This window comes from Delphinus delphis, chromosome 20 (genome assembly GCF_949987515.2).
Source record: "Delphinus delphis chromosome 20, mDelDel1.2, whole genome shotgun sequence".
Taxonomy (NCBI): domain Eukaryota; kingdom Metazoa; phylum Chordata; class Mammalia; order Artiodactyla; family Delphinidae; genus Delphinus; species Delphinus delphis.
Genome location: NC_082702.1, coordinates 4864413 through 4888517, shown reverse-complemented (window position 1 = coordinate 4888517; position 24105 = coordinate 4864413). Strand labels below are relative to the sequence as shown.

At 40.7% G+C, this 24105-nt stretch overlaps 1 pseudogene; it reads left to right on the top strand.

Moving 5' to 3' along the window:
- Positions 1-18201, top strand: part of LOC132416982 (zinc finger protein 665-like) — a 63524-nt pseudogene extending 45323 nt beyond the window's left edge.
- The last annotated feature ends 5904 nt before the right edge of the window (positions 18202-24105 follow it).

Genomic DNA, 24105 nt, shown 5'->3' with positions numbered 1-24105 from the left:
ATTTATTTTTATTTATTTTGTATTTATTTATTTATTTATTTTTTGCGGTACGTGGGCCTCTCACTGTTGTGGCCTCTCCCGTTGCGGAGCACAAGCTCCGGACATGCAGGCTCAGCGGCCATGGCTCACGGGCCCAGCCACTCCGCGGCATGTGGGATCCTCCCGGACCGGGGCATGAATCCGTGTCCCCTGCATCGGCAGGCGGACTCTCAACCACTGCGCCACAGGGAAGCCCCTCGTGTAACTTTTTTCTTCCAATGCTATTTTTTTTTTTTTTTTTTTGCGGTACGCGGGCCTCTCACTGTTGTGGCCTCTCCCGTTGCGGAGCACAGGCTCTGGATGCGCAGGCCCAGTGGCCACGGCCCACGGGCTCAGCCGCTCCGCGGCACGTGGGATCTTCCTGGACTGGGGCATGAACCCGTGTCCCCTGCATTGGCAGGTGGACTCTCAACCACTGCACCACCAGGGAAGCCCTCAGCACCATTTATTGAAGAGATTATCTTTTCTCCATTGTATATTCTTGCCTCCTTTGTGGTAGATTAATTGACCATAGGTATGTGGGTTTATTTCTGGGCTTTCTATCCTGTTCCATTGATCCATGTCTTTTTTTGTGTATGCCAGTACCATACTGTTTCAGTTACTGTAGTTTGTAGTTTAGTCCTTAGGGAGCCTGATTTCTCCAGGTCTGTTCTTCTTTCTCATGATTGCTTTGGCTATTTGTCTTTTGTGTTTCCATACAAACTAAAAAAATTTTTTTTCTAGTTCTGTGAAAAATGCAATTGGTAATTTGATACGTATTGCACTGAATCTGTAGATTGCTTTGGGTAGTATAGGCATTTTGGCAATATTGATTCTTCCAATCCAGGAACATGGTATATCTTTCCATCTCTTTCTGTCCTCTTCAGTTTTTTTCATCAGTGTCTTACAGTTTTCAGAATACAGTTCTTTTGCCTCCTTAGGCAGGTTTATTCTTAGGTATTTTATTCTTCTTGATGTGATGGTAAATGGGATTGTTTTCTTAATTTCTCTTTCTGATCTTTCATTTTTTGTGTATAGAAATGCAACAGATTTCTGTGTATTAATTTTGTATCCTGCAACTTTACTGAATTCAACTAGTAGTTTTCTGATGGTGTCTTTAGGCTTTTCTATGTATAGTATCATGTAATCTACAAACAATGACACTTTTACTTCTTCCTTTCCATGGATTTCTTTTATGGCTAGGACTTCCAAAATTATGTTGAATAAAAATGGTGAGAATGGGCATCTTTGTCTTGTTCTTGATCTTAGAGGAAATGCTTTCAGCTTTCCACTGTTGACTGTAATGTTAGCTGTGGGTTTGTTACATATGACTTTTATCATGGTATGTTCCCTCTATGCCTGCCTTCTGTATTTTTTTTTTTTTTTTTTTGCGGTACGTGGGCCTCTCCCGTTGCAGAGCACAGGTTCTGGACGTGCAGGCTCAGCGGCCATGGCTCATGGGCCCAGCTGCTCCGCGGCATGTGGGATCTTCCTGGACCGGGGCACGAACCCGTGTCCCCTGCATCGGCAGGCGGACTGTCAACCACTGCACCACCAAGGGAAGCCCTTCTGTAGAGTTTTTATCATAAATAGATGTTGAATTTTATTAAAAGGCTTTTTGGCATCTATTGAAATGATCATATGGTTTTTATTCTTCAATTTGTTAATGTAGTGTATCACATTGATTTGCAGATACTGAAAAATCCCTGTACAGCTGGGATAAATTCCACTTGATCATGGTGTATGAACCTTTTAATGTATTGTTGGAGTAGGTTTGCTAGTATTTTATTTTATTTATTTATTTTTCGGTACGCGGGCCTCTCACCTTTGTGGTCTCTTCTGTTGTGGAGCTCAGGCTCCGGACGTGCAGGCTCAGCGGCCATGGCTCACGGGCCCAGCTGCTCCACGGCATGTGGGATCTTCCCAGACTGGGGCACGAACCCGTGTCCCCTGCATTGGCAGGTGGACTGTCAACCACTGCACCACCAGGGAAGCCCGGTTTGCTAGTATTTTGATGAGTATTTTTGCATCTATGTTCATCAATGTTATTGGCTTGTAATTTTCTTTTTTTGTGATATATTTGTCTAGTTTTGGTATCAGGGTGATGCTGGCCTCACAGAACGAGTTTGGAAGTGTTCCTTCCTCTGCAGCTTTTTGGAATAGTTTCAGGATAGGTGTTAACTCTTCACTAGACGTTTTGTAGAATTCAGCTATGAAGCCACTGGTCCTGGACTTTTGTTCTTTGGGAGTTTTAAAATTACTGATTCAATTTCATTACTGGTTATTGAACCATTCATAGTTTGTATTTCTTCCTGGTTCAGTCCTGGGAGATTGTACTTTTCTAAGAATTTGTACATTTCTTCTAGGTTGTCCATTTTATTGGCATATACTTGTTCATAGTAGTTTCTTAATAATCTTTTGTATTATGGTGGTGTCTGTTTTAACTTCTTTTTCACTTCTGATTTTATTGATTTGGGACCTGTCCCTTTTTTTTTTCATGTTTCTCAGAAAAGGTTTATCAATTTTGTTTATCTTTTCAAAGGACCAGCTTTTAGTTTTATTGATCTTTTTTTTTTTGTCTCTTTCATTTATTTCTTCAAATACATTTTTGATCTCCTTTTCTCTGTTTTCTTCTGGGATCAGTATTCTGCATAGATTGGCATGCTTTATATTATCCCATAGGTATTGTATATTGCTTTCATTTTTTTTCTTTTGTTTTCTGCCTGCTGTTCTGAGTGGGTGATTTCCATTATTTTATCTTCCATATCACTAATTCATTCTGCATTATTCAGTTTGTGATTCATTGCCTTCAGCTCAGCTTTTGCCTCAGCAAATGAGTTTTCTAATTTTACTTGGTTCCTTTTTATAGTTTCTAGTTCTGTTTTACAGGAATCTGCATTGCTCTCAATAGCCTTTCATAATTCTTTCAATATTTTTATTACCACCTTTTTGTACTTCGAGTCTATTAGACTGGAGAGTTCTGTTTCATTGTTCTTTCAGGGGAATTCTCATGATCTTTGATTTGGGAGTGGTTCCTTTGCTGCTTCATTTTACTTATATTTCTCTGACTCTGATTTTAGGAGAATCAGTTATCTTCTGTGGTCTTGGAGGGCTGTTTCTGTGTGGGAGCTTCCCTGTGTAGCCTGTGTGAGTCTAATATTTTTGGTGCTAGGGCTGTTTTTAGTATGGATACTGTGCACGTCTCTCCTCACTGTGTGCTGTCCGTTATCCCCTTGATGTGGGTGTGACTGGTTTAGGGGTGACTAGAGCCTACGATGGGTATTGATTAGGCACTCCTTTTTTTTTTTTTTTTTTTTTTTTTGAGGTACGCGGGCCTCTCACTGTCGTGGCCTCTCCCGTTGCGGAGCACAGGCTCCGGACGCACAGGCTCAGCGGCCATGGCTCACGGGCCCAGCCGCTCCGCGGCATGTGGGATCCTCCCAGACCGGGGCACGAACCTGTGTCCCCTGCATTGGCAGACGGACGCTCAACCACTGCACCACCAGGGAAGCCCAGGCACTCCTTTTTGCTCTGTGGTTGTCACAGCCCTGTTGGGGCAGGGTCTGGTCCCCAGTTGTTGGAGTAGAACTGCACATCTGTTTCTGAGCTGCCATGTGAGGCAGGCAGGACTGGAGCACTCGCATTGGGAGAGGATCCTGAGTATTCCTCCGCAAGAGCTGTCCACCGGTGACTGCGTTGTGTGGTCGCCCGTCACGTGTCGTGTGGGCTCAGAGTAAAGTGTTGTCAGCACTGCTCTCGGCCCTGCCTCAACCGTGGGAATGCAGGCAGTAGGCCCTGTTGGCCCTCAGATTCTCTGTTCATGAAGCCACCAGCACAAATCAGTAGATACAGATATACTGAAGTCAGGTACCAGGATCACAGCGCAAGCTACGGAAGCTGCTGAGACCCTGGCCCTGCCTCTACGTGGGTGTACCCACAAAGCCCGCAGCTGCTGATGCCAGACGTGCCCCCGCCATGGGAGCCCCTGTAACCCACTTGGGTGTCCCACAGATGCTGAGTTTACAAGACCTGTGGGGCAGCGGTGGCAGAGTAAGCCCACAGATGGCACAGCTGTGAGGAGAGGGCTCTAACGTCGGCCCCACGTCCACGGGTGGGCAGCCCACACTTGCGTGCTCCGAGAGCTCGTAGAGGTGGAGCTGTGCCTGCCGTGAGCGTGCCAAGAGGGGGGCTGCTGTGGTGGGCCCCCCCTTCACGTGCCTGTTGAGGGTAGCACTTCTCACGCAGGTCCGGGCCCTGTCTGGGTACACCCCTGGCTGCAGCCTGTGCCACACTCCAGCTGCTTCAGGCTGCTTCCATACAGCCATCCCGTCCTCCCCCAGGGTCTGTCCGCCAAAGCTCGAGTTGCAACACATAGGTGACACAGGCCTTCTGTGCTCATCCGTCTCTGTCCTGCCTGCCGCAGGCTGCTTGTTGCCCTTTCTCCCCGGAGGCTCCCTTCCCGTCGTGGCTGATCTCCCACCAGTGAGGGGGGGTTCCCAGGTTGAGGGAACCTTTCCTGTTTCACAGCTCTCTCCCCAGAGTTCAGGTCATGTCCCAATTCCTTCTTTGTTTTTTCCTTTGATCCTGCCCTGTTATGTAGTGATCTTTCTTGCAATTTCAGTTGTCTGACACCTTCTGTCAGCGTTCACTAGGTATTCTGTGAGAATTTTTCCTCATGTATTTGTGGGAGGAGGTGATCTCCACGTTTTTCTGTTCTGCCATCTTGCTTCCTTCTATTTCCTATTGTTTATTTAGTCTCTATTTTTGTTCTGATCTTTGTTATTTCTTTCCTTCTACCAACTTCCGTTTTTGTTTGTTCTTCTTTCTCTAGTTCCTTTAGGTGTAAGGTTAGGTTGGGTTGTTAATTTGAAATTTTCCTTGATCCCTGTATCGCTATAAACTTCCCTCTTAGAAGTGCTTTTGCTGTCTGGATCGTCATGCCTTCTTTTTCTGTTTTTCTTGAGGCTATTGTCTCCAGGTATCTTTTATTTCCTCTTTGATTGTTTCAGTGGTCCACTGGTTACTTAATAGCATATTGCTTAGCATCCACATTTTTGTGTTTTTGCAGTTTTTCTTTCCTGTAGTGGATTTCTAGTCTCAGTGCTGTAGTTGGAAAAGATGCTTGATATGATTGTAGTCTTAAATTTACCAAGACTTGATTTGTGGCCTGGCATGTGATCTATCCATGGTGAATGTCCACGTGCACTTGAAAAGAATGTGTATTCTGCTTTTGGATGGAATGCTTTCTATATACTTATTATTATTATTTTTAAAGTTTATTTTTAATTTTTCTTTATCTTGGTTGCACCGGTCTTAGTTGCAGCATGTGTGCTCCTTAGTTGAGGCATGTATGTGGGATCTAGTTACCTGACCAGGGATCGAACCTGAGTTCCCTGCATTGGAGGGTGGATTCTTAACCACCGCATCACCAGGGAAGTCCCCCTCTCTATATTTATATCAAGTCAGTTTAGTCCAATTAAGTCAGTTTAGTCTAATATGTTATTAAGGCTTGTGTTTCCTTATTGGTGTCTGGATGATCTGTCCATTGAGGTAAGTGGGGTGTTAAAGTTCTCTGCAGTTATTTTGTTACAGCTGAGTCCTACTTTTATGTCTGTTAATATTTGCCTTATATATTTAGGTGGTCCTATGTTGGGTGCACGTATATTTACAATTGTTATATCTTCTAGAATGATCCCTTGATCAATATGTAGTGTCCTTTATCTCTTATAACAGTCTTAATCTTTTTAAAAAATTATTTTTGGCTGTGTTGGGTCTTCACTGCTGCACGTGGGCTTTCTCCAGCTGCAGTGAGCAGGGGCTACCCCTTGCTGCAGTGTGTGGGCCTCTCATGGGGGGCCTCCCCTGTCGTGGAGCACGGGCTCCAGGCATGTGCGCTTCAGTGGTCGTGGTATGTGGGTTCAGTAGCAGTGGCTTATGGGCTCTAGAGTGCAGGCTCGGCAGCTGTAGCACATGGGCTTAGCTGCTCTGCACCATGTGGGACCCTCGAAGACCAGGGCTTGAACCCATGTCCGCTGCATTGACAGGCGGATTCCGAACTACTGCACCACCAGGGACGTCCCAGCAGTCTTAATTTTAAAGTATATTTTGTTTGATACAAGTATTGCTGCTGTGGCTTTCTTTTGATTTCCATTTGTATGGAATACCTTTTTCCATCCCCTCACTTTCAGTCTCTGTGTTTTTAGTTCTAAATTGAGTTGCTTGTAGGTAGCATATATACACATCTTGGTTTTTTTTTGGTTTGTTTTTCTTTTTTGCGGTATGCGGGCCTCTCACCGTTGTGGCCTCTCCGGCTGCATAGCACAGGCTCCGGACGCACAGGCTCAGCGGCCGTGGCTCACGGGCCCAGCCGCTCCGCAGCATGTGGGATCCTCCCAGACCGGGGCACGAACCCGTGTCCCCTGCATTGGCAGGTGGACTCTCAACCACTGCGCCACCAGGGAAGCCCACACGTCTTGTTTTTATATCCATTCAGCCAGTTTATGTCTTTCAGTTGGAGTATTTAGTACTTTTATGTTTGAGGTAATTATTGATATGAATGTTCTGCCATTTTGTTAATTGTTTTGGATTTGTTTTTGTAGGTCTTTTTTTCCCTTTTGTGATTTGCTAACTATCTTTAGTGTTGTGTTTGGACTCCTTTTTCTTGTGTATGTATCTATTATAGCATTTTGGTTTGCAATTGCCATGAGGTTTTTATATAGCAGTCTATATATACATGATTAAGTTGCTGATCTCTTAATTTCAAATACATTTTATAAACCCTGCATTTGTACTCCTCCTCTCATGATTACTGTTTCTGATATCATATTTTACATCTAAGTGTTTTGTGTATCCCTTAATTACTGTGGATATAGATGATTTTACTACTTTTGTCTTGTTACCTCCCTGCCCTGTTAGCTTTGTGTGTGCATGATTTCCTATCTTTATTGTACGTTTGCCTTTATTGGTATACAAACTATTTTGTAGTATTTTTAGTTTCTAGTTGGGGTAGATGCTGACATTTAAACTCTACTGTTACTTGTTCTGCTTTTAGACCACTGATAACTTTCATCTTGCAAATTTCATTGTTATAGCTGGCCTTCATTTTTCTTTATTCAATCATCAGTTCTGTATTTTTTTTTTTTGCGGTATGTGGGCCTCTCACTGCTGTGGCCTCTCCTGTTGCAGAGCACAGGCTCTGGACATGCAGGCTCAGCAGCCATGGCTCACGGGCCCAGCCGCTCTGCGGCATGTGGGATCCTCCCAGACCAGGGCACGAACCAGTGTCCCCTGCATTGGCAGGCGGACTCCCAACCACTGCACCATCAGGGAAGCCCAGTTCTGTATTTTTGATGATATTCTTAGTGTTCTTTGTTTTATATCTACAATTTGGGGTTTGGAATGAATATTTCTTTAATATTTTATAGGATTTGTTTTTTGAGTGTTTGCCTTAACTTTTTTATTTTTTTTGATGTGGACCATTTTTGAAGTCTTTTATTGAATTTGTTACAGTATTGCTTCTGTTTCATGTTTTGGTTTTTTGGCCACGAGGCATGTGGGATCTTAGCTCCCCATCCAGGGATCGAACCCACACCACCTGCATTGGAAGGCGAAGTCTTAGCCACTGGACTGCCAGGGAAGTCCCTGACTTAACACTTGTTTCCCCGAAAGCCATATAACCTCTAGAAATTTTTGAAAAGGTAGTCTATTCCTTTTACTGTTTCATATTAGTTAGTACCTATTATGAACCCATACACCTTTGTTTTAATGGGCTATCTTTTTTAAAGGAGTTTTAGGTTCATGGAAGAATTAGGTGGAAGTTATAGAGATTTCCCATGTATTTTCCACCCCAGATATGCAGACCCTCCCTCATAGTCAACACCCGACAGAAGAGTATGTTTGTTTCACTGAGGAACCTACGTTGACATGAATTACCCCCTCAAAGTCCACATTTATGTTAGAGTTCACTCTAGGTGTTATATATTTTGTAGGTTTGGGCAAATGTATACTGACATGTGTGTACCATAATAGTACCATAAAAAGTAATTTCATTATTTAAAAATCCTCTGTGCTCTACCTATTCATCTCTCCCTTCCTCCTGACTGCTGCAATGACAGATCTTGTTACTGGCTTCATACATCTGCCTTCAGCAGCATGTCATCTAGTTGGAATCAAACAATTTATATAGCGTTTTCAGATTGTCTTCTTTGACTTAGTTATATCCATTTAATTTTCTCCATGACTTTTCATAGTTTGATAGCTCATTTCTTTTCAGTGGTGAATAATATTTCCCTTGCCTGGATGTACCACAGTTTATTACTCCATTCACCAACCGAAGGACACTTTGGTTCCTTCCAAGTTTAGATGATATGGATAATGCTGCTATAAATACTGATATGCAGGGAATTTATTTCTGCATGTTTGTTTTTTGTTTTTGTGGCATGTAATAGTTCCTCATTCCTTTTTGTTGCCTTGTAATAGTCCATGAACGAATACAACATTTTGTTTATCCATTTGTGAGTTGTTGGACATTTGGGTTGTTTCCACCTTTTGGCTACTGTGAACAATACTGCTAGAAACATTTTTGAACATTTTTTGTGGACGTATATTTACATTTCCTTTTGCATAAAGCTAAAAGTGCAGTTGTTTGGTCATGTGGTAATTTTCTGTTTAATCTTTTGAGGAACTGCCAGTGTCTTCCAGAAGCGCTGCTGCACCATTTGGCGTTTCCACCAGGAGTGAGTGTATGAGGGTTCCAGTTTCTCTATAGCCTCCCCAACACTTGTTATCTGTCTCTTTGACTACAGCCATTGTAAGGGGTGTGGAGTTGTACCTCATCCTGGGTGTGACTTGCATTTTTCTATTGAAAAATTATGTTAAACATCTTCTCTGTGTGCATATTGGCTATTTTTCTTTGTTCTTTGGAGAAATGTCTGTTCAGGTCCTTTGCCCATCCTAAAATTGGGTTGTCTTTTTTTGTTGAGTATAAATAAGTTCTTTCTATCTTCTAAATGCAAGTGCCTTGTCAGATATTTATGATTGGTGAGTATTTTTTATTGTTTTGTAGGTTTCCTTTTCACTTTTAGAGGGTAGAAGCTTAAAGGGTGCAGGAGATAATTGAGATTTTGTTTTTAAACTAGGTTCTTATAGCATCCACAGTAACAGTTCCCAAATGGATTTTCGTGACTGGGAGGCCTTTAGGTTAATTATAAGTATTCCTCAGTCTTAACTTTCTGGGATTAAAGGTACTTAGGCCCACCTGGGGGTGCTTTTGTTTCTACCTGCAGCCTCTGAGAACTGTGTTTGCACAAATAATCATGTGGATCACAACACCCATGCTGCTGTCCTTAGACCACGCCCCCTCCACCCATGGCTACTGTTTTCTGACTACATTCATCTTGTTTTTACATTTCCTGTTTTTACAGAATTAATTGTCAATGTATAAGACATGTTTTGAGCAGATAAAGTTTCACTCCCAAAAACCTTGGTCTAGAAGACAGTGTTACCTCATTTGACAGGAAAACCACCTTCCATTAACTTAATCCTTTGGGAAGATGATAAGTGTATTGTTGATCCTTTTCCTAATAATATCCGACTAATAAAGTGGAGCTAAGTCTACTTGTTATTTTTTTGTCCATCCTGGCTTGTTACCAGGATTCATTTAGTAGGAAGAAGTCATGATGTGGATAATGACAAAAATTGAAAATTCAAAAATTAGATGTAGTTTAAATACAGCACGGCTTACTGATATGTCTAATTAGCTTTTCTGTAAAAAAAAAAAAGACCCCCCCCCCAAAAAAAATCCCCCATTCATCATTCAGTCATAAGGTATTTGTCTTTCTGTGTGTCACTCACTTCAGGTAGCATAATGCCCTTCATGTTGTCACACATGGCAAGTTTTTTACACTATATATATTTAGACATGTCACAGTTTCTTCACTCATATTCATTGATGGACACTTAGGTTGTTTACTATTGTAAATACTGCAGTGAACAGGGGGATACATATATCTTTTTGAGATAGTGTTTTCATTTTCATCATATAAATACCCAGAAATGGAATTGCTGGGTATTATGTTAGTTCTATTTATTTGCAGAACATCTGTACTGTTTTTCGTAGTGTTGGCACTAAGAGAACACAAGGATTCCCTTTTCTCCACATCCTTGCCAACACTTGCTTGTCGTATATTTATGTCTATGTTAAAGCCATTCTAAGAATTGTGAGGTGAGATCTCATTGTGGTTTTAATGTTCATTCTCCTGATGATGATGTTGAACATCTTTTCATGTATCTGTTGACCAACTGTATGATTTCTTTGGAAGAAAATCTATTCGGATCTTCTGCCCATTTTTTTTTTTTAATCAGAATTTTTGTTGTTTTTGCTGTTGAGCTGTGAGCTCTTTATGTAATTTAGATTTTAAGCCCCTTAAATATGATTTGTAAATATTTTCTCCCAACCTATACGTTGCCTTTGCATTTTGTTGATAGATTCCATTCTTGTGCACAAACTTTTTAGATTGATGTAGACCTACTTGTTTATTTTTGTTTCTTTTGCTTTTACTTTTCATTTCAGATTCAAAAAATCACTGACATGATATCAAGGAGGTTACTATGCTTTCTTCTAGGAGTTTTTTTTTTCAGGTATTACATTCAAGTCTTTACTCTGTTTTGAGTTAATTTATGCATATGGTATAAGATAGTGGTCCGGTTCCATTCTTTTGTATGTGCCTTTCAGTCTTCTCAATACTAATTATTGATGACACTGTCCTTTCCCCCTTGTATATTTTTGGCTCCTTTGTTGTAAATTTATTGATTGCATATGTGTGGGTTTACTTCTGGGCTTTCTAGTCTCTTCCATTGACTTACGTCTGCTTTAAAGCCAGTAGCATTTTAGTTTCCATTCTTTGTAACATCGCTTGAGATTAGGGAATGTGATGCCTTCACCTTTTTTATTCTTTCTGAAGATTGCTTTGGCTATTCGGTGTCTTTCTGGTTCCAAACAAATTTTAGGATTATCTGTTCTATTTCATGTGCATGTTTTTGCATGCAGAGAAGTTTGTGGCTCATTTATGTAACTTCCAGGTAGTGCGACTGCTAGATCATATTTAAAACTGTAAGAAACCGCAAACTCTTCCAAACTAGCTGTACCATTTAGCATTCCCATCAGCAATGAATGAAAGTTTCTGCTGCTCTGCATCATTTCTAATTTTTAATATTTTCAGTGTTCTGTATTTTGGCCACTATCATAGGTGTTTAGTGGTATCACATTTGTTTTAACACACATTTTCCTCAATTAAATTTTTCTTATTAAGTTTTAGTCACAGGTTACCATTCAATTGATTTGCTGTAGTTTCTATAAGGAAGTTTTGATTTCTATTTTAATTTCAATTTTTTTTTGCTGAAAATAATTGTTTTGCTGGAAGTTTTACTTTCATTTTAGGTTCGTAGGATTTGCTGGCAAAATAACCACTCTTACACTCAGTTAAACAAGAATTCAGAGAGTTCATTGAATTAAAAGATTACAGTATACTAATTAAGAATAATATAACTAAGAAAGTATAGGAAAGACAGGTTTATTACATCATGGAATTGGGGAAGCACCTACATCCAGATCCAAGCAGCACTGGGAAGTCCCCTCAGCAGCAATCTGGAATCCCAGCTGGGAAGGCCCGGACGACAGTCAGCCTGCGTGCAAATTTGCAGCTCTGGTTATTGTCATAAATGCCTTGGTTTTAAGTCATAAGTCTTGGAGTGTTCTCTGATCCCTGGGGGCTGGCCAGGCCCTCAAGGCCCCAGACTTATGCCCCATCTTATCTAATGATTTACAAGGTGTGCTGCCTGCAGGGAGCTCAGCAGCTTGGCATGTAGCCAGCTTTTAGGGTCATTGCCAGGTCAGAGAGGCCTAGTGCTGCCTCTGAAACCTGAACAAGACTACTTTACTAGCTTCCCCAACATTAATTTATTCTAATAATTATTCTCCCTGTGTAGATTCTTCATGCACATCTTGGTATGCTGATATTTAAATAGCTCATTTTATTTAAGGAAATGTAGGTAATTTTTTTATACTCCATGGTTTCCTCATTATTACTGCTTCTAACGATGTTTCTCAGAAATTTTCTTACATTCCTTGAATTACATATTTCAATGAGGCCTCTTTTGTTCCCTGTCCTCTCTTTCAACTAAATTTCATCAAAAGTCACCTGGTCCTTGTTGATATACATCCTATTATCGTCCTGTTCTTCAGGCTGTTAATTGGCTGCTTATGTTGTCAACCACATCTCTGCACATAGAACTCTGCCATGGATCAACATGGCACTCGCAGAATTGTTTCTATGCTTAAACCCTGCTGTGAACAACACTTGTCCATACAAGTCGTTCTTTCCCCTCTAGGTTGTTTAGTAATGCCCCTTAAGCCCTTAAGGTTACTATTTTCTGTTGCTGTTCCAGAAGTCAAAATTCATCACTTTTTGTTAAGTGCATATTAATTTCTATTGATAAGAGTAAGTATATCTTTAGTGATATATCTTCAGTGATACACATACAGTAAGAGCACTTCTCATCTGATGTCTGTTTTATGTTTGGGATTGGAATGTTAAAAGATCCAAAGATATGATTTCAAATACTTTAAAAAATTCCTGCAAAAGAGATCTGTTACTTTTATATGACAAAGCTGTTTGCACTAAAAAACTTCATGCTAAAATTGATATTCTGATTTAAAAATGTATAAGTAGTTTAAAAGTTATTCTTACCAAATATAATTACATCCACAGAGGTTAAACCTTGGCAAAAGCCTCCTGCTAGCTTTGTTTCCACCAGTCAGCCTGTCACCCCTGCCAAGAGATCATCATCCAGCATCCATGATCATCCTCCATTGCTGTACCCTTGAGAGGGTTTTATTGCGTCCACATGTGTTCACACAGAGTGAATTCATTCATTCTCCAGGTTTTGCTTTTAGGTCCCGCAAAGAACATTCTTGTACATATCTTCAGGAACAAATAATACATGCCTAGGAATGGAATTTGTGGGATACTCAGCTTGATCATGTTTAGAGCAAATATTGGAATAGATGTAAACCTACTTCCCATAACAGCACTCTCTGTCTTCCTAATATCTTCCACATTTCCTTCATACCAACAATAGAGTTTCCATAGAATGAGTCATGTTTATGCTTCTTGCTACGACAGTTCTTTTCCCAAGGTTAGGCTTTCATCTGCTGCAGTACAGTCCTCTTCCCATAGATTTGCAAGCACAAGCAGTGCTCCCACATTGCCCACTACTTCACTCTTGCTTTGTTAAATCCCAGTCCTGGCCTTCCCTCGGATTTTTGTGGATCTAAGTGAACTCTATTGGTACTTCTTAGTACTGTGTCAAGATTTAGCACTTGGGCTCCCCAGTTCCCATAAGACCCAAGACCCCACCCCTCCCCATACCCCACACACTGCATAAGGAAGGACCCCTACTTGCACACAGTACAGTTTGCTCAGATCAGCGACTCGGTCTGGTCACTGTGCACATCAACACGTGCTGGACGTGACTCCTATCATCTGGGAATGGTAGGACAGTGACGTGACAGTGTAAGTGACACAACTCACTGCCCGTATCTTCCTTGAAACATTTCTAAGATACGTTTCCTTTAAATTTTCTTAAAATCTGTACTGCCTGAATGGACGATGCTGCTTAAATACATATGAACATGTCATGTTACTCTGCACACCAAGGTTCAAGCTGTCTTAAATTTGCTTTCTGTGTGAGTTAGAGATAGATGTGTGTTTTTATATGAAATACTGTGATAATTTACCTCAAGAATAATTAAATAATTAATGCTGTTATAGGGGCTTGAAATATTGCATGGCAGATAGTAAGTACTGTAAAGTTACCTTTAGTTAACTAGATGTGTCATTTTTTGGTCATGGTTATTATGAAATTGACCTTGGCCTACACTATATTTTGGCTGTTGTCTTTTTCTAATTATTTTCCATACAGATGTTCTCTCTGACCTTAAGATAACAATTTTAAAGCATACATTATATACCATATATATATATATATATTTTTGCCATACAAGTGTACAATTAAATGACACTCCACAGTTAGGTAGTTGAACTATGTAGAACCACAGGCATGACAATGATTGAAAATTTCAGACCATTTTCCCTAATTCTTAAACTTTATACATACATTTACCTGAATCTGAAATTTCAAAATTCAGTGCTTATCAAGATATTTTTCCTATAGTGTGTTCCTTCTGAAATGAAAAATTTTTGTTGTTGTTGGTACCTACCGGAGAATCTTTTAGAATTCCAGAGACTTATTATTTTGTGTAAATGTGGTTATTTATTACCTTACCTGCTTGAATTATCATGGGTTATGTAAATGCTTTATCACTTATTGTGATATACAGATTTAAAAAAATTTTTTTTTCTTACATCATACTCACATGTGATTAACATTATTATAAAGGTTAAGGATTAGGGAAGACAGTCTCAAATCTCAATGATGATTTCATGCCTGGATTTTTATAAGCCAGTACATAGGTAGACATTCTAACTATGGACTATCATTTAATTATCCAGATGCATTGCAAAATATATATGTAGTATGTAGTGTATGGTTGAAACTATTATCTAAGATCAGAGAAAAAAAAAATTAAACTGTATATAACAATGATGTCTGAATACCATGTTTGAGAAGACTGTTCATTGTATATGATTTTTTATGTAATTATCTAAGTCAGTATAAAATATTTATTTTCCAACTCCATTTAATAGGAAGCCATTCTGCTAGACCTGCAATCAAGGAATTATCACCAAGAGAAAAGACTCTGACAAAGGAGAGTTATGCCATGTAGTGGTACTGGACAGAAATCAAAACCACGGCATCAAGGATTCTGACCTCAAGGAAGTCTGTGCAGATGTGCAGGAGTGTGAGTGAGTGGGGCTACGATGCAAGAGATTATGAAGAAGTGCTTTTTACCCATAACAAAAATCTCAGAGAGAAGATCAAGATAATAAGTCCTTAATTAATTTTCCTCAGAGTGTTTCTGTAAGAAGTAATGCACGTGAATATTTCACCACGACAGGCCATCCATAAGAAGTTCGTTAACAACGAAAAATAACATCAGCCTTGCTAGAAACAGAGATCTCAAGTGTTTGGAAAGTAGACCTGGAGTGAGGCTGCAGGCCCAGGCGGCTCAGCTGCAGAGATGTGCAGCTGAGGAGAAAGTGTATGCATGCGGTCAAGGTGAGAAGCCAGTCAGCAGTGGTTCCTCAGCTTCACCACTTCACAGAGTTCCTCCTAGTGTGGAAAACACGTTGTCACCTGCGCAGCACAGGAGAACACACACTCGAGAAAAATCTTACAGCTGTAATGACTGTGGGAAGGCTTTTAGCAAAAGCTCAAACCTCAGGAATCACAGGAGAATTCATTCTGGACAGAAACCTTACAGATGTAGTGAGTGTGGCAAAGCCTTTAACCAACAGTCACACCTCACAACACATCAGAGAGTGCATACAGGAGAGAAACCTTACAAATGTCCTGAGTGTGGCAAAGCCTGTGCTGAGCATTCAAGCTTCAACAGACGTAAGAGAATCCATGCCAGACAGAAATCGTACAGACGTCTTCAGTATGGCAAAGCGTTTACAGTGCGCTCATATCTTACTCAACATGAGACAGTCCATACTAGAGAGGAACCACACAGATGTTATGAGTGTGGCAAGCATTTTACGCAGCGTTCAAACCCTCTGGCACACCAGAGAATTCATACAGGAGCAAAACCTTTTAAATGTAATAAATGTGATAAGGCTTTTATTGAACAGTCACAACTTTGGGGTCATGAGAGAACTCACACTGGAGAGAAACTTTACAAATGCGATGAGTGTGGCAAAGCCCTTACAAGACATTCATATCTTACTCAACATAAAACAATCCACACTGGAGAAAAACCTCACAAATGTAACGAGTGTGGCAAAGCTCATACTCAATTAGCAAGCCTCACCAGGCATCTCAACATACATACTGAAAACGAACGTAAGCCTCACACATGTGGTAATGCTTTGGTCCAAAGCTCAAGGTTTAGGGGTCACCAGAGATTTTATAATAAGAAAGAAACTTTAAAGCGATTCAGACAAAATTTGTGCATGTATTCAAGCCTTACTTAACGTATGGGAGTCTATCAGGGAGAAAGAAGACATAGAGATGGCCAGCAGACGCATGAAAAGATGCTCATCGTCACGGATCATCAGGGAAGGGTAAATCAAAAGCTCAATGAGGGGGCTTCCCTGGTGGCGCAGTGGTGAAGAATCCGCCTGCCAATGCAGGGGACACGGGTTCGAGCCCTGGTCCAGGAAGATCCCACATGCCATGGAGCAACTAAGCCCGTGCGCCACAACTACTGAGCCTGCACTCTAGAGTCCACAAGCCACAACTACTGAGTCTATGAGCCACAACTACTGAAGTCCGGGCGCCTAGAGCCCATGCTCTGCAACAAGAGAAGCCACTGCAATGAGAAGCCCACGCGCCGCCACAAAGAGTAGCTCCTGCTCTCAGCAGCTAGAGAAAACCTGTGTGCAACAGCAAAGACCCAATGCAGCTAAATAAATAAAAATTTTAAAATTATATTAAAAAAAGCTCAATGAGGTACCACCTCACACCTGTTTACAATGGCTGTCATCAGAAAGACAACAAGCATTGGCAATGGTGTGGAGGAAAGGGAACCCTGTCCACTATTGCTGGGATTGTAAGTTGGTGCAACATTTATGGAAAACGTTACTGAAGTTCCTCAAAAATTAAAACCGTCAGATGAACCAGGTATTGCACTTTGAAGTATTTACTGGCAGAAAAGAAAAACAGTAATTTGAGAAAATATAGGCATTTGAATATTCATTGTAGCATTATTTCCAGTAGCCAAGATAGAGAAGCAGCCTAAGCGTCCATCAATAGATGAATGCTTAGAGGAGATGCTGTATGTCCATTCCGCACAGTAGAATATAAGTCACCCTTAAGGAAAGGAGTCCAGCCATTTGCAACAACATGGATAGATCTAGAGGATTTTATGCTAAGTGACAGAAGTCAGGCATAGAAAGACAAATACTGCACGATCTTACTTATACGTGGAATCGAAGAAGCAAAAGCACAAGACAAGGAAAACAGATTCACAGATAAAGAACAAATGTGTGGTTGTTGCCAGAAGGAAGGGCAGTGCGGTGGCAGGTAAAGTAGGTGAAGGAGATTAAGAGGCACAAACCTCTATGTAATAGATAAGTCGTGGGGATGTAATATCCAGCATAAGGAATATGTTTAAAAGGAGCATGGTAGTAGCTGAGGAAAGATGGCTACACATATCACTGTGATGATTTCATAAAGTATGCACGTTACCTCATATAGTACAGCCAATACTAACATTGTTGTATATCAATTATATTTCAATAAAGAGAGACTCCATCGTAGAGAGAAACCATACAAAACTTACGTGGAAAAGCCTATAACTAGGGCTCATGTCTTACCTTATATCAGAGTATACATCTTTGAGAAACCAAGCAAATGTCATGTATAACTGCATAGCAGGGTGATAATTAGTTGGAAATAATATATGTTAGTGCAGCTTCTATCAGAAATAATTTGTCCCTTCTTTGTTCACACAAAATACATCCAACCTTGTATGTTAAGGATAGAAGAAAAGGAAATGAGAAAAAGTTCTACCAAAACATGACTCCAGTCACACATGAGGATTTCATAAGTTTCATGAGATTCCTCTTGAGTCAGAGTCCTATATGGAGTCCTCATCACTCATAACACATTAGGCTGAAACAGAGAAATAAAACTTAAACAAATCCTACCATTTACTGAAGAAAAAGGAGGTACCCAGTGGTCTTTGGTCCACAGCAAATGTGCAGTTTTGCTGAGCAGATGTTCTTAGGTCCCTATTCCATACGGCCAGGAATGGGAAATGATCTTTTCTGGACTCTTGTCTTTTCCCCTAAGAATGGATATCCAATATTTTGTGTTTTGTTGTTCTTCACTTAACCTACTAACATCCAACAGAGTATTACAAACTATGCCTTCCTTGAGCAATAAGAACTTTTCCCCAGTACCTTCCCAGGACCTTTAGCCCATGTGCCACAACTACTGAAGCCCACATGCCTTAGAGCCCGTTCTCTGCAATGGGAGAAGCCACTGCAACGAGAAGCCTGCGCACCACAAAGAGGAGTGGCCCCTGCTCGCCACAACTAGAGAAAGCCTGCGTGCAGCAACAAGGACCCAATGCAGCCAAATAAATAAATAAATAAATAAATAAATAAAATTTATTAAAGAAAAAAACTACAATGAGATATCACCTCACCCCCCTTAGAAGGGTTATCATCAAAAAGCCAAGAGATAACAAGTATTGAGCAGAATGTGGGAAAGAAAAAGGATCACTAGTGCACTGCTGGGAAGAATGAAAACTGTTGCAGCCACTATGGAAAACAGTATATAATTACCTCAAAATATTAAAGAGAAAAAAACTATCAAATAATGCAGCAGTTCCACTGCTAGGTATATACCGGACAAGATAAAATCACTCTTAAAAAGATACCTGCACTCTCATATTCATTATACCAGTATTCACTATAGCCAACTCATAGAAACAACCTAAAGTGTCCAAGAGATGAATGGATAAAAAAAAATCTAGTAAACATACACAATGCAATATTATTCAGCCTTAGAAGAGAAGGAAATTCTGTTATTTGTACCAACAAGTATGGACATTGAGACTATATGCTCAGTAAAAGAAGACATAAAAAGTAATACTGATCTCACTTATATGTGGAATATACATATATAGAAGAAAAAAGACAAAAGCTAACAGAAGTAGAACAAAGTAGATTAGAGATAAATGAAACAGAATAAAAAGTACAGAAAACTACAACCCTACAATATGGTTGTTTGAAAAGGATGAAAACACTGACAAACACCTAGATTTACTCACAAAGAGAACACTCAAACTACTGAAATCAGGAATGAAAGAGGGGACATCACAACCGTTTACAAATGATTCTACAGAAATCAAAAAAATTCTAAGAGAATACTAAGAACTATTCTATATCTAAATGTTGGATAACCCAGAAGAAATGGATACTCTCCTAGAAAATATAACCTCTCAAGACTGACCCATGAATAAATAAAAAAATGTGAACAAACCTATTTCTATTAAGGAGATTGAAATCACTAATCGAAAACCATACAACAAAGAAAAGCCAGATAGCTTCACTGCAGAATTCTTCTCAACATTTAAAAACAATTAAGAGCAATCTTGCTTTCACTCTTCAAAACAACTGAAGGAAAGGGAACCCTTCTAAACTCCCTCTATGAGGCCAGAGTTACGTCAATAACAAAGCCAGACAAAGACACTACAAGAAAACCAGAGGCTACAATCTCTAATGAATAATGATGCAAAAATCATCAATAAAATAATAGTAAACTGAAACCAACAGCACATTAAAAGGATTATATACTGTGACTAATAGGGATATATTTTTGAAATATAAGGATGGTTCAACATATGAAAATCTTTTGATGTAAAACAGCACATTAACAGAACGACGGGAAAAAAAACTACATGATCATTTCTACTGAAAAGCATTTGACAGCATTTCATGGTAAAAACACTCGGTAAACTAGAAATAAAAAAAATACTACCTCAGGCTTCCCTGGTGGCACAGTGGTTGGGAGTCCGCCTGCCGATGCAGGGGACACGGGTTTGTGCCCCGGTCCGGGAGGATTCCACATGCCGCGGAGCAGCTGGGCCCGTGAGCCATGGCCGCTGAGCCTGCACATCTGGAGCCTGTGCTCCGCAACGGGAGAGGCCACAACAGTGAGAGGCCCGCGTACCGCAAAAAAAAAAAAAAAATATTACCTCAACATAATAAAGGCCATATATTAACAGCCCACAGCTACCATCACACTTGATGGGGAATGACTTAAAGCTTTTCCTCTAAGATCAGGCACAAGAGAAGGATACCTACTTTCACTATTTCTAAAAACATTACTGAAAGTCCTAGCAAGGACACATAGGCAGAAATATAGATAGAAGGTATCCGAATAGAAAAGGGAAGAAGAATTTTTTCTGTTTACAACCTACATGATCTAATGTGTAGAAAAAACTGAAGATTCCACAAAAAAAAATCCTGCTGGAACTAATGAATGAATTCAGAAAAATTAGAAAAATAAAATATGTAGGTATAACCTTATCCAAGGAGGAAAACATTTTTACACTATAACCTAAAAACACTGCTGAAAAATATTAGAAAAGATACCAGTAACTGCAAATATATCCCGAGTTCATGGGTTGGTAGGCAGTACTGTCAAGATGTCAGTACTACCCAAAATGGTCAACAGATTCAACACAATTCTTAGCAAAATCCCAACAGCATTGCTTGAAGAAATACATAAATCCATCCTAAGATTCATATGCAATCTCAAGACCCTCAGAGCAAAAACAAGTTTGAAAATAACAAAGTTGGAGGTCACACAATTATTTCAAAATTATCACAAAGCTAAACTAATCAAAGTGGCACACTACTGGCATGAAGACAGACCCGTGGAACAGAATAAAGATGTCAGAAATAAACTTGTGTATACGGTCAAATGATGTTCCACAGGGTGTCAGTACCACTCAGTGGGGGAAGGGCAGTCTACTGAACTATGCTGAGAGGAGACCAAGATGGTGGAGTAAAAGGATGTGGAGCTCCTCTTCTCCCACAGATACACCAAAAATACATCTCCACATGGAACAAGTCTCACAGAACACTTACTGAAAGCTGGCAGAAGATCTCATACAACGAAAACTGCAAGAAAGATCCCCACTTAACCGGTTAGGACAAAAGGGGGAAGAAAGGAGTCGGGATGGGACCTGCACCCCTGGGAGGGAGCTGGGAAGGAAGAAAGGTTCCCACACCCCGGGAAACTCCTCGACTGGCTGAGAGGTCCGCCAGGACAGGGAGGGGAGCTTTCGACGCCAGAGAGGAGAGTGCAGGAGCTGGCTTGTGGCCAGTAGGGTAGGGAGAGAGCAGCACAGCCAGTCCTTGCCATGCTGCTGCACTTCCCAGCCCGAGATGTGTGCCTCCTAGTGTGCACAGCAACTGGGTGCTGAAACTCAGGCCTCGGCGACATACTCGGGGAGAGAATTCGGTTTTGCTGTGCAGAGATGGCCCAAAGGTCCTGGAGCGTGGTCTGGGCCACAGCTGGGGCTGTGTGCAGGACAGAGTGCAGGTCTGCAATAGGAGCCCACTATCAATGCACAAAGAGAGGGGCGTGGGTCTGCTGTAGCAGCCTCATTGTCAGGGTGCTCAGGGGGGCACAGCTCTGGCCATCGCAGGCTTTGGGAGTGCGCATGGGTGGCAGGTTTGGGGAGCGCACACGTGTCACTGGAGGGGCGTCTGACCCGATTATTGGTACTCTGGCAGCAGGGTTGAGTTGGGGAATGGCACCAGCAGCAGTGGACTTTGTGGGCTCACACACGTGGAGTTGGGCTGAATCTGAGCCTATTACCAGTGCTCCTGCAGTGGAGGTGGGTCTGGGGGCAGCACCAGCAACCGTGGACTCTGTTGGCGCACACACACCGGGTAGCAGGCGGTGTCACAGAGTCACACGTCCCAGTGGAGGGCTACTGGGGAAGAACACATAGCTCCTTTCCCAGCAGGGTGATCAAATCCTGCCTACCTCATGGCACAGCTTAGAATTGGACCTGGAGGCTTCTACCCCAACCAGTACTTCAACTACAGGGCTGTTACAACCACCGAGCAAAGAAGAGGCCCTGCCAAACATCCACTGCAGGCTTTGGTCACCACCACAACAAACATACCACCTATCAAGAGGAAAATGGGGGCTTCCCTCGTGGCGCAGTGGTTGAGAGTCCACCTGCCGACGCAGGGGACACGGGTTTGTGCCCTGGTCCAGAAGGATCCCACATGCCACGGAGCGGCTGGGCCCATGAGCGATGGCCACTGAGCCTGCGTGTCCAGAGCCTGTGCTCCGCAACGGGAGAGGCCACAGCAGTGAGAGGCCCGCGTACCGCAAAAAAATAAATAAATAAAGAGGACAATGGCCAGCACACCCTGACGAAAGATGTGGCAAGCGTCCATACCAAAAGAGCCCTTGCACCAAAAATTCTGGACTCACACACACAGCCTATTCAGGGATGCTCCCACATAAAAGCAGCCCTTCAACAGTAGGTAACTGTTGCTCCTAAATTCACAGAGAAATATAAATAAAATGAAAAAGCAGAGGAATACTTCCAATTAAAAGAAGAAGATAAATCTGAAACAACAAAAAATACACAGACCTCTTCAGTCTATAAGCCCCAAGTACACAAAGGAGGTAATAAAAATGCTGAAGGTATTAAGAAAGACTATCAAATAGAAATGCAAATCACTGTAGCAAGGAACTAGAAAACATAAAGAGGAGCCAAACAAAACTAGAAAACTCAATCGCCAAGATAAAAACCAAACTAAAGGTAATGAATAAGGAGACTAAATAAGGCAGAAGAACAAATAAGTGATCTGGAAGACAGTGTAACAGAAATCACACAATGAGAAGAGCTGAGAGATCTACACCAAGACATATTAAAATGGCAAAAGTTAAAGAGAGGATTCTAAAGGCAGCAAGAGAAAAACAAAGTCAGTTACAAGGGAACCCCCATAAGGCTATCAGCTGACTTCTCTACAGAAACTCTTGCAGACCAGAAGATAGTGGCAAGATATATTCAAAGTCCTGAAAAGGACAAACCTGCAACCTAGAATACTCTACCCAGCAAGATTATCATTTAGAATAGAAGAGGTAAAGAATTTTTCAAGCAAAAACTAAAAAAATACAGCAATCCTAAACCCACCCTAACAGAAATATTGAAAAGATCTTCTCTAAATAGAAAAGAAGAATCTATAGGAAAGGGAAAAATCACAATACAAAAGGCAAATATACAAAAGGATTGAAAATCACATAAATGAGCCAATTCACAGATTAAAAAACAATCAAAAAAATTTTATGAAAGCAATTATAACTACAACAAACAGCAAAAGGATAAACATGAAGATGTAAAATAGGACATCAAAATCACAAAATGTGAGGGTTAACATCCTTGAAAACCAGGATAACCACAAATCAAAAACATACAAAAGAGTCACAGAAACCAAAAAGAAAGGAACTCAAGCATAATGCAAAAGAAAACTATCAAACCACAAAAGTAAAACCAAAAAGACAAAAGGAACACGGAAGAAATACAATGTCAACTGGAAAACAAGGTTTAAAGTGGCAGTAAGTACATACTTATCAAGAATTACTTCAAATGTCAATGGACTAAATTCTCCAGTCAAAAGACACATAGTGGCAGATCACAAAATAAAACAAGAACCTACAATATGCTGCCTATAAGAGACCCACTTTAGGGCAAATAACACATACAGATTGAAAGTGAGGGGATGGAAAAAGATAGTTCACACAAATGGAAATCACAAGAAAGTGGGGGTAGCAATACTCATATCAGACAAAATAAACTTTAAAACAAAGGCCATAAAAAAAGACAAGGACACTATACCATGATAAAAGGATCACTACAAGAAGAGGACATTACACTTATTAACGTATACGCACCCAATATAGGAGCACCTAAATACATAAAACAAATACAGGTATAAAGGGAGGAATCGAAGGGAATACAATAATAATAAGATGCTTTAATACCCCACTAATATTAATGGACAGATCTTCCAGACAGAAAAACAATAAGGCAACAGAGATCCTAAATGACACAATAGAACAGTTAGGCTTAATTGATATCTACAGGATATTACATCCAAAACACCCAGAATACACATTCTTTTTCAAGCGCAGATGGAATATTCTCTACAATACAACACATACAAGGACAAAAAATAAATCTCAACAAACTTAAATGGATAGAAATTATTTCAAGCATCTTTTCTGACCACAACAGCATGAAACTAGAAATTAATCACAGAAAGAGAAATAAGAAAACGATTACATGCAGACTAAACAACATGCTACTAAAAAACCAATGCATCAACGATTAAAGCAAAGAGGAAATCAGAAAATATGTTG